We start from the raw sequence: 15179 nt of genomic DNA, 5'->3' as shown, positions 1-15179 counted from the left end.
TGCTCCATAGTCACTCTTTCATATCCAGGTGGGGAAGTAGATGCAGATTTCTGCCGCAGCCGTAGTGCTGAGTGTTTTTAATTAGTGAATATCCACGGTGGAAGGCCCAGTATGGTGGGCTTGTGTACGAGCTCGTGATCAGCTTGGCGAGCGGAGGGTTGGAGAGTGTAGCTATATTCCCAGCTTCCCCCCCGGTGACAGTGCTGGGCTAGTGCCATCGCCATGGCGATGGGGGGAGTGTGTGCGTGAGTGTGTATGTGTGTGTGTGTGTGTGTGTGTGTGTGTGTGTGTCTAGGGGGGGTGGCTGAGGCCTTTCATTATTAATGTGCACCGCGGCGTCCTTACCTCCTCTGAGCCCGCACAGCTCACTGCCTGACCTGCCATCCAAGGGAGAGGGAGTGGGGAGGGGGGACTGAGGAGGCAGAGATAAAGAAAGAGAAGTGAGCCAGAGAGAAAGAAAGAGACAGCACGACTGTGTATAGCGCAGAAGCGTACGACTGTAAAGTAGAAATTCACTCATAGACTTTTATTTTACATTTACAACACAGACAGAAAAATAAGAGAATATGCGTCAGATTAAGATTTAGAGTTTGAGTGAGGATGATTTGGGTGTGGTTGCAGGTGACAGTGGGTCCTGCCTGCTGAGGTGTAGCAGCCCAGGGGTTGGGGGTGGTCAGGTGGTGGTGGTTGTCTCCATGCAGAAGGGTGTTCGGCTTGGTGAGCAGGCCTGTCACACTGGGAAAATCCTGGAATCTTATCACCGCCTCGCAGACACTGAGCCGCACTGATCTACTCACCCTCGTTGCCAGCAGACATGCCCTTCCCCCATCCAAATGCCCCTGCACAGGCTGGCCCCTTCTCAGCTCGCTCGCCACCTTCTTCGAACGGGGAGATAGAAGGAACTGATGCAGTCCAATTGTTGAGAAGGAGGAATGTTGCCTGTAAAATGTGACTAACAGGAAGAAAAACACAAGCTTTGCAAGTGAGTACACAGGCCAGAGTGCTGAGACATTGTTGGAGTGACCCTTGTTTGACTATTGAGGTGAGGTGCATACTGTAATATATGTGAACATTTAAGATATGTACAGTATTTTCTTAAAGTTGTTTTTTAACCTTACAAAAAAACATTGTTAGAGGAAGTTTAGATTTTCTGTATCAAAAAATACACCTTTCAGTATGGAAGAGTGGGTATGCTGAACAGCACATTATGCAAACTCTGGCAGCAACAAATGTTTTTTTCCCTATTTGGTCCTTTTCTTTAACATGAATATGTACTTTATTAGTAACAAATATTGTCTGAAATCCTAAATACCCTATGAATACCCTACTATGACCATATATGCTGCAGATTTAATTACATATTTGTAAATACGTGCTACTTGCTATTAATGATGGCGCGTTTTAGTAATATATATGAAAATTGTTCACATGTTAACAAACGTTGCATCATGGATATTCTATTAGAAACTGATAAATCAGTGAAATCCACACATAGTATGTGAGATCCACTTTCCACAAAATGTACAGATCTTAAACTATAATATGTACACTTGTTTTCATGTTATTCTAAAATACTGATTACTAATTTGCTAACGAAAAGAAAAGTGATATTGCACACAGAATGCGCAACTTGTGTGAATAATCTCACAAGCTGAAACACTGAACCACAGTAATCAATGTGGCCAATACTCCTGTTGAGTATTGATCTTTTGAAATTTGGTGCATTCTATATTAAATTGAATTGATAACTGAGTATAAAAAAACATGAACACACACTTGATGACACAGACCTTTTCAGTTTTGAATTTTCCACAATGCTGCAGACTTATAATATCAAAACAGTAATAATGGTTGCCTAGTCATGACACTTTTCAGTTATGAATCATGATCAGGCAGTCAGCTCATCATAAGAGCATAATTAGACAAACACTCAAACACAGAGCAGAGCTAATGGCTAAAGGTTTAATGAATCATAATGACATTTGATTTGATAAGAATACATATGAATTTCTCAGTGAGATCAAGCTTCTTATGGAGGTAAGTAAAGCAAAGGTATGAATGAATGATATGTTATGTTATACAGGCACACACACACACACACACACACACACACACACACACACACACACACACACACACACACACACACACACACACACACACACACACACAGTGTGTAGCAAGTAGTAGCATATAGTGAACACAGGCTGTTTTAAGAAACTGTTTGTGTCATTTATATAGTTTCAATTAATTATTTTACATGTGAAAATATCTCATTATTGCTCCAGCAATAACACTAGTCTGTACTTCATGGAAATAATTAAATCCAAAAATAGTGCAATAACTTGCAGTATTTCCTGCTGCTGTGTGAGTGAATAATATAAAAGGCAAACATAATGTCTAAATACTGTTTTAATGAACACACAATCTATCTAAAACAGTATTTGAGTTATGACTGAGTCTCAATTGTTAGAGACACACTGAGCTCTCATTTGAAGATCTGTTGTACCTTTTTAACCTGAAGCATCAAATGGAATCATGGAGGGGATTTGTGTGGGTGTTCCAGCTAAAATGCCATTAAAACTATGAAACTGTGATCATCTGTATTTAGTAGAGAGCTGTTCAGTTTCAGTATTTTTAACTTCCGACTTCTAAGTGGTGACTTAATGGTTAAAAACATGCTGAACTCTCAATGCTGCCTGTTCCATTGAAGTTATTACAATAAAAGCTGACACTGATGGCAGTGGATCATTGAGGTGCTGTAAGACTACTTCCTGTTCAAATATGTCATGTCTATTCATAGAATCTGAATTTAGATGGACAAAAAAAACTTATAAACTATCATTCCAACAACTGATAATAACAGACTTTATTTATATAGCATAATTCACACATAAAATGTAACACAAAGTGCTTAACATAAAATCTTCCATTGCACTGTGCAGCCCAGGCCTCTGAGGCTAAGAAACATTAGCAGAAGTGGACAATAGAATATAGACTTTAGCATGCTACCTTGCTAACACATTTCTGGTATTTTCAGTATACATACTTACACCATTTATACTATTAATGAATTAACTACACATACATTTTTCACACACACATGCATGCACACACACACTCAGTTTTATATTTTCATTTTCATCAGTACATTATGTTCAAATTCATTTATTGGTTATATATTCACCTGCAGTTACCCAAATGCTTGCTTCATGCTCTCCAGGCTTTGTTACCTGTAAGTTAAAATTGTAATCCTTAAAATGTAACTCTTTGTTGATTTGGCGAGAACTGTAGTTACCATGGTAACAGCAAGTGCAAATTAATGTTACAGCAAACACTCGCTAAGCAGCTAGAAATACAACAGCAGAGCAACTGGTGCGTCTGTTTACAGTGCAACCAAACAAACTCACCTTGTCTTAATAAAAAAGTCAGTCCACAATAATTGCAACCACGATCTGATTTCATGCTGCACACGGCACAAGCAGTTTTCCATATAACAGCAAGACACAGTAAGGTTGGTTAGCTTGCGGAGGAGTTTCTAGGTGTGCTGATTGTCCAGCCTCATCTCACAGAAATATGTGAAATGACCACAACCTATCAATAACACATTACATGTTGGTGGCACGTAATGTGTTAAAAAAGAAGAAGGGACATCCACACACTGTTTTCACTTGCTCAATAAAGATACTTTAATATATACAAAGTTTTAGTCAAAGACCTTCTTCAGGTATATTTTTTTTAGTACATGGCTACTCCACCAATGCACCTGTCACCAAGACTATTCAAGTGTGCAAGAGATTTTTTGATTGTACGTAATGTATTAAAATTACATGCCCGTACCATGGAAACAATGCCAATGGAGAGTCAATTAGGATCCTTTGTCATGGTAGACATATGGTGATTGACACACAAATATGACCCGGAGAAGTGACACAATTCAGATGACGTCTATACAGACGTGGCTGAAATTATTGATACCTTTGCATTTTACTTGAATAATGCACCATTCACCCTCAACAGTGTTGAAATTAAAATATATTTGTGAAATATAGTTGTGAAAATAACTAAATTCATGCTTATTCTACAAAGACATTCTAAAAAAGCCTGGACAAAATTATTAGCACCCTTTAGAAGTTGTAAGAAATAATTGATTTGTAGTGATACTTTAAGCAAACTATTGTGTTTTTATTAGTATCACAGGTGTTTTCAATCTTATAATCACTCATGCAGCCAGTTTAAAAGGAGAAAATTACTCATTCTGCTGTTTTGTGCCACTGTGTGCATCACATTGAACATATAAAACAAGGAAAACTAGAGAGTGGTCCGAAGACAAAAGGTCGAAAAAAGGCAAGAGCCAAGCATGGGCAACATAAAGGTTACAAGACCATCTCCAAAGAGCTTGATGTTCCTGTGACCACGGTTTAAGGAAGGACTGTTTAAGAAGTTTAAGGCCCATAGAACTGTAGCCAACATCTCTGGACATGGTGGCAAGGAGAAAATTTGCCTAAGATTGAACAGAAGGATTGCTTGAATGGTCAAGAAAGAACCAAGGAAAACTTCAATACAGATCCAAGCTGATCTTCACGTTCAATGTACAATAGTTTCAAGTTGCACCATCCATCGCTGTCTAAATGAAAATGGGCTCCATGGTAGAAGACCCAAGAAGACCCTACTTCTAAGAGGGAGACACAGAAGCCAGACTGGACTTTGCCAAAATGCATGTTGACAAGCCACAGTCCTTCTGGGAGAATGTGCTTTGGACAGATGAAACAAAATTAGAGCTTTTTGGTAAATCACAACAACTCAATGTTTACAGAAGAAGCCTTCAAAGAAAAGAACACCATGCCTACTGTGAAACATGGAGGAGGCTCAGTGATGTTTTGGGGTTGCTTTGCTGCCTCAGGCACTGGGTGCCTTGAATCTGTGCAGTGCACAATGAAATCAAATGACTATCGAGGCGTTTTGGAGTGAAACATACAGCCCAGTGTCAGAAAACTGTGTCTTAGTGACAGGTCATGGGTCTTTAAGCAGGGTAATGACCCCAAACATACATCAAAAAGCACCCAAGAGTGGATGAGAAGAAAACGTTGGACCATTCTGAAGTGGCCTGTTATGAGCCCTGATCTGGATCTCATTGAACATCTGTGGAAAGAGCTGAAACTTCCAGTTGGGAGACGGCACCCATCAAACCTGAGAGAACTGGAGCAGTTTGCTCAAGAAGAGTGGGTCAAACTACCAGTGGAGAAGGTAGAAACCTTATTCAGATTTACAGAAAAGTGCTTGACTGCAGATATTGCCTCCAAAGGCTGTGCTACAAAATATTAAGTTAAGGGTATATATATTTTTGGCCATGCCATTTTCATTTGTTTTATTGTATTAAATAATATGTTAAGTTGTAAATCAAAAGCAAAGTTTCAGTTATATTCAATGTGAAATAAAGAATGATGGATACCATATACTTCTGTCAATTTCAACTTAATATAGAGAAAGTTAGTTAGTTATTTTTAAAAAAAAAAAAGATGGAATATTTTCAATATTTTCAGCCATGTCTGTATTATGCTCATTTCCAGCTGTATATTTTTATTCTGGGACTCCACTAGAGTAGCTTTGCATGATTCACAGTTCAAAAAACTCCTTATGTATCTTATTTTGGCCCTTTATTCAGCCCCTCAGTTCAGCCTCTGTCTCTAACAGGCAGTCTTAGCTCCTGTCTCTTTAAAGCCCCCCTCCCAATGAACCGACTCTGTTCTGATTGGCCAGCTTTCTGGGAGTCTGCCGAGGGGCAGCTGTGTCAGTCGTGTTAAGTTACCGCCAATGCAAAACCAACATTTCCTGCTTTGCTTTACACCGAATTAGCAGAGCTTCGTTAGGATATATTTGAAACTCTTTGTACAGCAGATCAGTAAATAATACAGGGAAGAATAGTACAAGCATAATAAGGGTTCTTTTCTTTTCTTTCCCTTTTCTTTTCCTTCTCAGCAATTTAAAGGTCCAGTGTGTAGAATTTAGTGGCATCTAGTGGAACGGACTTGGCAGAAATGAAATATAATATTCATAAGTATGTTTTCATTAGTGTCTAACCCTGAAAATAAGAATCCTTGAGCCCTTTATATCTACATAGGGAGCGGATCCTCTTCCATGGAGCCTGCCATGTTGCACTGCCATGTTTCTACAGTAGCCCAGAACAGACAAACCAAACTGGCCTTTTGCATTTTTTGCAAGTTTCACAGCCACAGTAGGTTCTTCTACATGAGGGTGAGGGGAGGGGTATTGAGTTGGCTGCAATCTGCAAGTTAGATGCCACAAAGTTTTTATTGTAAGTGGCGGAGTCCGCCATATCCGGACTGGATTCAGACTGCCTACCTAAACACATGGGATGTGACTTGACTTGACTTTTAATATTTTTGTCAATGCTATTCCTTTTTAACACAACATAATAGTGCAATACATGTTTTAAAGCAAAAAATGTTAAGAACTGTCTGTTAGTTCATCTTACCTCTCTCACCATCAGTTTCAAGAATGTATACATTATTGATAACCAGTAGTGCTTTAGGGAAATCTAAGGGCAGGTTCATCAGAAAGAAAATTACAGAGGATAAGCACAATTTACAAGTGACTTTGCTCAGGGGGACCTTTAAGCCATTTCAGGCTCTATCACACATTGTAAAACACAATTTAGACTTTATTTAAACATCTAAACAATCAAAATGACTCCCAGGTTACAGGTTACAACATTACAACATTACAACATTGTTAATTAAATAATAAAACAATTAACACTGAAACTTACTCAAGAAATGACCAATTTGTGTGTTTATTAGGAAAGTTAATAGAGAGCATCAGGAGACCAAAGAGCCTTAGAAATGGTCTGACAACAGAGTACTTGATTCAATACCTTTTTTTTCTACTTCATTTGATACTCATCATGTGAATGGAAGCATTTAGTTGTGTAAAATGTCACCCCTCCTCCCCATCCAAATAGTGTTTATACAAATACATTTTAAAAGTGTTCAAATTATAGAAATATATTTATTAAATAACTGTACAAAACTGTACAATGAAGTATTATCACCATAGACTATGGCTTGTAGCCCCTGCGGTAGTGGGTCAATCATACGTTGCATTAAATTGAAGAACACTTGCAGTGATTGGCTGCAAATATTCATTGTTTTCTACATCTGGGTACAAAAAGGATCGAATGCAGGTATCGTTTGACGGGAGAGGCTTTGATACCACTTAGTGCTGGGTTATTTCAGTCGATACCATAAAGGTATCGAGTACTGATAGCCAGCCCTAGTGTTTGTCTGTCCAGTGAGAGACTGTTTGTCATATTGTCAGGACTTGACACCTTCATCATGATAATTTAAACCAATTAGTCTTAGTCATGTTGGACAATAACTGGATTCTAACATGTACAACTGCTATGAGTAACAGTGACAGAGATCTGAATTGGTAACTATATCATAATTTTAGTTAATACATGACCCATTACAATTTGTAAATTAAACACTGACAATATAACATACAATTATTTTATTTAACCATGCTTCAATTACAAAGCAAAGGTACGGTGTATTGTATGTGGATGTTCCTTGAGTATGCAGAGGGAAATTGTTTAAGTATAGCAAAACCAAAATGAATGCACATGCATGCACACACATACACACACACATACACACTCACACACACACTCACACACACACATCATGAATAGAGCAAGAAACCAGGTCTGAAATTCACTCATGCACTAAATCATATACAAACATAAACACATACACTTCCTAACAGACACAAAGACATGCCTACTCTCTCTCTTTCTCTCTTTCTTTCTTTCTTCCTTTTTTCTTTCTTTCTCTCTCTCTCTCTCTCTCACACACACACACACACACACACACACACACACACACACACACACACAGAGTCACGAGGACACGGAGGAACAGATTAAGTCCAAATCAATGGCTGTGGCTGGACTGGGAGAGAGATTTCACCCAGGGTTCTCGTTAAGGTCTGACACATGCGGCAAAGGCTCCAGGGAGTGTTATTACCAGGGTGATGGTTGATAAGACGCTCGTTTCTCCACGGTGCGTCCCGCGGGAAAATGCATCGTGCAGCCATGGAAACCATAAGGCTAGGTGTTATGCTATAATTGGGCCAGCGTTTTTAACGGTGCAGCTGCACTGCCAGGTATGCCACTGTCTTCAAATGAGAAATTATAGTGCAGCCACAGCAGAGAAGATGCGACCGATTTTCAAGAACAGTTTTCTTCCTGTGGTTGCTTTTTGATCAAACAGACTTATACATAGAGGATATGACAAAAGATAATTCTCTCAGACAAGTTGTAAGATAGCAAAATACTTGTATTCCACAAAATTAAGTAACAAAGCTTAAAAAAACAACTTATGAAATACTGATTGTATGTCTGGATGAGCAAATTATACACACCTGTGAGTACATGTTTTGAGGTATTTACACCTCACAAGGTCTGTTTTTAATTGCTTCCTAGAATTTGTTCTTCAGTTTGGATGAAAACTGCATCAGGAAACATGGTGTAAGATGGAGGAAGAAGACGAGGGAGAGGAGGGGGGAGTAGGAGGAGAAGAGGGGAAAGATGGTCGTCGGCCAATCCCTGCTCAGTCTCTGTAACTTGGTTGATTACGATCAATTTCCCTGGTATCGATGGCCTCCCTGGCCCTGAGCTACACTCCCTCCTGCTCTTTGCATGGTACGTGCTTTGTGTACCATGACATGACTCACACTCCACCACACCTTCCCCAACCCCTGGCTCTCCCACCTGCAGTCCCCCCGATCGTGGCCTTGAGAAATATCAACAGCTGGGTAACTGTGTGTTGGAGGAGGGATATAAACCAGCGTTCGAAAAACACAAATGTTTCCGCCTCCATGTTCTCAAAGTCAGTTTAAAATCTGCACTAATGCAGTATTTTTTTTACTGATTGCCTTTTGAGTGTGGTAGGTGTAAAAAGTTTGGGTGTTGCTACTGCAGCAGTGCAGGAGGAAGGGAGTTTTTTTTTTTTTTTTTCTTGTCAGGGCTGCTGAAGGATTGAGCCCTGGCTGAAAAACTCTGAGACACAAGGTGGAAATGATGAGATGAAGTTTGGTCACGACATGCTAGACCAAAAGCCCCAAATCTGTATTTGTTCTGGGGAATGCGAAACTGTCCTCCCTCCGGCATGTGCGAGGGCGCATCCCGCTTGCTCTATCTCTGCACACTTGGCACGCTCTATCCGAATTAATTGCATCTCTGCGAGGGAGAGAGCGAGATGGATAGAGAGAGAGGGAGAAAGGTTTAGTCCTTCTGTTGGGCTGGTCTTGCTACAAGGGGAGTCATTTAAAATTCTGCCTCCCATGTGGCTCCTGGTTTTCACTTTAATGACCCCTCTCCTCTTCCCCTGCTTTTTACCCCATGACTTTCCTGGGTTTGGAACTGCAAGGCTCACTTTCGTATGGCAGCATGGTGCTGATACACCTCTTATTTATGAATGTATTGAAATAAATAATGCTTGTTTATTGAATAGGATGAAGGCCATTAGTGACAAAATACTGCATGTACCTTCTGTCTCATCCTCTATTCCTTTTCCTGTGCTTCCTGCCTCCCCCCACCTCCATCTCCACAATCAACCATCGCTGCCATCAATGATCCAACTCTGCCACCAATCTGTGTTTGCTTGCCAATTACTGCATGAGCACCACCTTTTCTCTCTCGGAAAATGGTTGCTACACCTGTTGTCAAGCTGAGGGATCTTTGAATTCGACTATGCTGTAAAAATGTTTTTTTTTTGTTTTTGAAAAGATGAAAATCTTAAGCTTTTTGTTTCTTTACAGTGTGAAAACACAGAAAGGATCATAACAAATGTATAAACCTATCATGATGATTTTAGAGATCCAGCTCTACATATGGAAGTGTTTGGGACTTTGTGGTTTGGGTGTGTGTGTGTGTGTGTGTGTGTGTGTGTGTGTGTGTGTGCAGCAGAAGCTCCAGTCAGCAGAAGGCCCTCTTGGACAGTTAACTGCCGCAGTGTTTACCGGCGCTACAGTGGAGCTTCGTAAGAGACTCGATAGGAAATGGCCTCAATAAGATAAAGCTAAGCTTTCTGCATGGTTCTCTGCAGGGGTCTCTCTCTCTCTCACACACACACACTTACGTATATCTCTGTGTGTGAGGTGGGGGTAGAGTGGTGTGGGCTGTAGGACAGCGACGGCCCACAAGGTCAGAGTAGGCAGTGTATATGGTTGTTTTTCTCTGTTTTTTCTCTCTCTCAGCGGTGGAGCTGTGTGATGCCTCCCAGGGTCTCTCCTCTATCTGGTCAATACCACCACGCAGCTTCTGACGATCAATGGAGGGTCAATACCTCTCAGACGCCTGCCTCTTTGTGCTCTCACTGATTTAGCTACCACCTACCCAGGCAATCTTTTTTTTTTACTTTTTCTTTCTCTCTCCCTGTTTTTTTATGACCCTAGTTCTCACTTAAATATGTGAACCTGCTGAAATTAGAGACACAGCAGTAAATCTGATGGGCAGAGCGCCTTTTTTTCTGCCAAACGGTATAAACCACAGTCCCTCATCAGGTATGCACACGACCGTAGTTTGGCTGTTTCTGCTGAAATGTGGCCTATTGTCTGCAGAAATGTTTCCTCACGTTTTCATTAGCTGAAAGAGAAAAAAAAGTCCTTTCATCTCAGAAAGAAGAATCGCAGTAGTGTGAAGTACATATCAACTAAACACTGTAGTGCCTAATTGATAACATTATTTGAATTAATGGTTTGCCAGGCTGACTACATCAGTCTGATTCACCTGTAGATGGGGCTAGATTAAGTCTAAAAAGTCCAAACTGTGATATAACTGAGCTTGCAGCAGTTCATACAGGACACTCAGTCATGCATGCTATCAGGTGACCCATGAGCATGCTAGTTACAATCAGACTGACAATAGGTCTGTCTGTTTAAGCCAAAGTGGCTCACACTCATTTTGCAGCAGCACATTCACACAGCTGCTGCTGTTGCTGATGATTGGTGTTTGTGAAGCTTTCCTACACCACTCCTCCCTCTGTCTCATTAATTCTACTTTCAGTGCACAGAGACGGTCTTTTCATAAGATGTCGTGGTGGATATGTCCAGTCACTATTGGGCCAATTATGTTGATATTATGCCACCAGTTAAATCTCCATACTTTATATGATATGATATACCACATAATTCTGTGTAAGATTTTGGTTGAGGCCCCTTTCCATTTTTTATGAACACTTACTTTAATTTTGCTTCAGTGAAACTTGAGAAACAGAGCTTTTAATGCCAAACATGACTGTATTAGCACTAGTTACATTATATGACTATGTTTTCATTAGAAAGGTGCTCCTAAGCTAAGCTAATACACTTCACAAAAAGAAGTTAATAGGCTCTTACTACCTACTGTTCTGCCTGTGGGATGGAAGCATTTTGTAACTTTCACAGACTGCCCCGAGCATGTATTATACAGTATGTATCGATAGATTAGATTTTAGAGTTTTTTGGTCATTGATGTCATTTTCCAATAGAAACCTTAAAAATTGGAATTGGAGCCTTGAAAACATGATGCCTCCCTGCCTTCAGTGCAGTCTGGCAGTCCAACAATGTTACAAATCCTTAAAAACTTTATGTACAACTGGTCACCAAGGTCTAAAGATAAAAGAATAAAAATAAAAAAATAGGCAGATGACCCTGACAATAAATTGTCATCATGGTGTTGTCTTATGTCAGTATTAATTTTGTGTTTTTAAAATTAAATGTGAGTAATTGCTTCAGTACATAAAACTATCAAATAATTCTGTATAACAACATATTAAAGGAGGATTCATATCACCATAAAGGGACCAGAATTAGCAGAGGACAAGGTGTTTACTTGACTGTCCTACAAATATGAATTCCTTGCTACGGTTTTAATACTTTGGTCACGTTATTTAAAGAAATTTGTCAGAGAATTTCTTGAAAGAAATCATTAGCACTGCTGAAGACGTTATGAGACGGAAATCGCTGCAGAATAATGACAGTGTGACATCTGTTGTTATTCCATTATTAGCGTACCAGTTTCTCCCACAGCTCAGCAAAACAACTCACTCTCTTTGTGCCAAAAGAAACATAATTTAATTTCAATTTAACTTTATTTCAGACACGTAGGTCCATATCAGTATAAAGCTAATAAAATACAATATAAAGACAACAACACAGAGATATAATCATTGCAGTTCACAAATCCGCAGTGAACACATACAGACATTTCTTCCAATGTTTCCAAAAACAAGAGGAGTACTTTGTGTCTCTTCGTGTAGGCTCAGACTGATTACGTTTTTTAATCAATTAATTGATACATAAATTTGTACATAAAATTCCTCATCACAGCATGAATAGTGGGAACTAGTCACAAACATATGACTTGCAATTGCCAATCTTGGGAGTTTTAGCCAAATTCTGAATGCATCAATAAATGCCACCTGAAGCTTTTTCATTTTGCTTTACTATAACTGCACCACAAGTGGGCTGTATAGAGTGGAGTACATTAGGCTCTAAAAAGGGCTGTTTTAACATCCTCTGAACACATATGAAATTTGCGTGCCAGCATATTGGCTTGTACATACAGTTTGCAACACTGGCACTGCACATAGATCATTCCTGATGATGTGACCCAAATATCTTTGTTTTTTCACCTCATTTAGCGCTTGGTTTAAATTTAGTTTCTGATCCTTCTGGCTTTTAGCTATCATGACAACACTCTTTTTAGAGTTAAATTTAATGTCATACCGCACACCATAACTTGAGCAGACTCTGAGTAGTTGCTGTAAGCCAGCACTATAAGGAGACATGACGACTAAGTCATCGGTGTACATCAGATGGTTAATAAGACTATCCCCCATCATACATCCAGTTTTACACTCTTTTAACTTTTTAGAAAGATCATCCATTTACAGATTGAGGAGGACAGATGACAACATTCCACCTTGTCAGCTTGCCACCAAAAGCTTTGGACGCATCCAGGAAACACATAAATATTATAACATATATATATAAGAAAAGGACATCAAAAAAATGTGATATGCACCAAAAACCAACAGGCTGATCTCCAGCAACTGCATCAAATGTAATGGCATACAAAGACTGTTGGTGTAACATAATAATGAAGTGAAGCAGAATCAGCTTTTTTGGCCAAGTAATTTAATACAAGGAATTTGACTTCTGTTTCAAGGTCTCATTGTACGCTCAAGAAGATGCACATTGACAAACCACTAAAAACAGACAACAAACTTGAACAAAGACAAAGATAAACACATCAGTATTATGTATGTACAAGTAAGTGAAAGAAATCTAAATCTGACTGCATTTTAGTTAAAACCCTAATGTTTTTTTCATTCCTCATTAAAACGAACTAAATTGGCATGATACATTGCTAAGACACATTAGAAAAAAAAAAAGGAAAAGAAACATTGATTTTTCAACACTGACTGAATAGCAAACACAAGCCAAACACAGTGGGCCATTAAAAACACCCACAGAGCCATTTGGCATTGTTCAACAGGAAGCCCAATATTCTTTACTAAAAAAATCAAGTGGGAATAAACAAACAAACAAACTGTATTAAAAACTATATTTTGACCAAATGGTGCCCCTTCCATGATTATCTCAACTGAAATGAACTATCTTTAGCTCCAAAAGTCATTTTTAGGCTTTGAACAGCAGAACAATATGAAACGTAATAAAACAAAACAAGACAAGATTCAACTGTACATGAACAGCAGAGGTTCCATGCTGTTTGAAATAATGTGTGGGGTCTATCAGGTTATTCTAAAAATGTGTGTGACAGTCACACTCTTTGGGCCAATCACCTCGCTGTCTGACACATACTGAGTTGCAGAGAAAAAACGTTTATACTGTAAATACGTTGAAATGATGTCCTCTCAGATCCGTAAACTGTCGGTTGTTGTGCAACTCCCTCAGATCTGGACAGACCATGGAAACAGATCACTGTCATCATCACATACAATATGTATTGGTGTGTATGGCGTTATATACTGTCAATAAATGACATTTCAACTGGTGGATTAAAGCATCTTCACAATATCAGCTTCAAACAAGAACCATGTACTTGGTGATATTTAAAGATCCCCTGCAGACATGTTTTAGAACATCAAAAAATCCTCTGCTTGGAATACTAAATTGTGTCTGACATGTTTTTCCCCAAAAATGTTCAGTTATCATGTTAAAAATGCTTAAATGGCATTAATTCATTAAAAATCCAGAATCTATGAATATGCAAATATGTTTCATTTCAAAAGTTTAACTGTTGGATACAAGATGTCTCCTACTTCACTGCAAAGTCAATTCTCAGTGTTTGTACACTAGAAGTGTCAAGTTTCCACATCACACTTCTGTAAGTTGTATACTGGACAACGATTGGCTCCAAACTAGTTGTGATGTCACAAATCATGCTCGTAGGCCCGTCTTCTCCTGCTTTCATCCTCATTATGTAGCTCTAACAATAAGAAAAAAAAGTAACAATCTTCCAATCTCTGGAAGTTGATTTACTTAGTGTACTGAAATATAAGGAAATCCATAACTGTTTGGAAAGTAAATAATATGCTTTGGATTTGGTCAGAAGACATTTAAAATTCAAATTATTTGTAGTAAATGGGCTAAAACATGCAATACTACTCTTATGGCCCTTTCAGAAATTTAGCTGGGGTAGTGCAGAAATATAGCTCACACAGTCTATAGTGTCTTTCTCCTTGTCTTCTCTGTCTTCTTAACAGCCGGCAGACACTGACCCATTAAAGCGAATCACTCATTATCACATCACATCCCCTCCCAACTAATCTCTCCATTTCCTGACCCACTCTTGACCTCACCTTAACCACAGATGCTGCAACTTTACTCATCACGGTGGTAACATGCAGGTGTCAAAGCTGCAGCTGCTGCTGCTGTTTCGAGTCTCTCACTTGCCAAAAGAGCATCAAATTGCACACAATAGTTAACACTTTCAGTCAGTGTTAGTGCCACAATTATCATCTTCTGACTTCCATCCATCCATCCTCACCTCATGTCTGTACTTGTGACCAAAAGGGTTTGAGATGAAATTTGTTTTGGACTGAATTTTGATGTTCATGTGATTTTAATGACTCTTATGTGATATTAAC

The 15179-nt window shown here is 39.1% G+C and overlaps 1 long non-coding RNA gene across 1 annotated transcript; it reads right to left on the bottom strand.

The window, feature by feature from the left end:
- Positions 1-765: 765 nt before the first annotated feature.
- LOC121910953 lies at positions 766-3529 on the bottom strand. The gene is made up of 3 exons (XR_006099769.1): positions 3411-3529; positions 3188-3233; positions 766-952 (listed from the first exon to the last, which is right to left on the bottom strand). It is a non-coding gene; the product is annotated as an uncharacterized LOC121910953 (long non-coding RNA).
- Positions 3530-15179: the final 11650 nt, after the last annotated feature.

This window comes from Thunnus maccoyii, chromosome 13 (assembly GCF_910596095.1).
Source record: "Thunnus maccoyii chromosome 13, fThuMac1.1, whole genome shotgun sequence".
NCBI lineage: Eukaryota > Metazoa > Chordata > Actinopteri > Scombriformes > Scombridae > Thunnus > Thunnus maccoyii.
The sequence above is the reverse complement of the archived record's forward strand: the minus strand, read 5'-3'. Positions and strand labels throughout refer to the sequence as shown.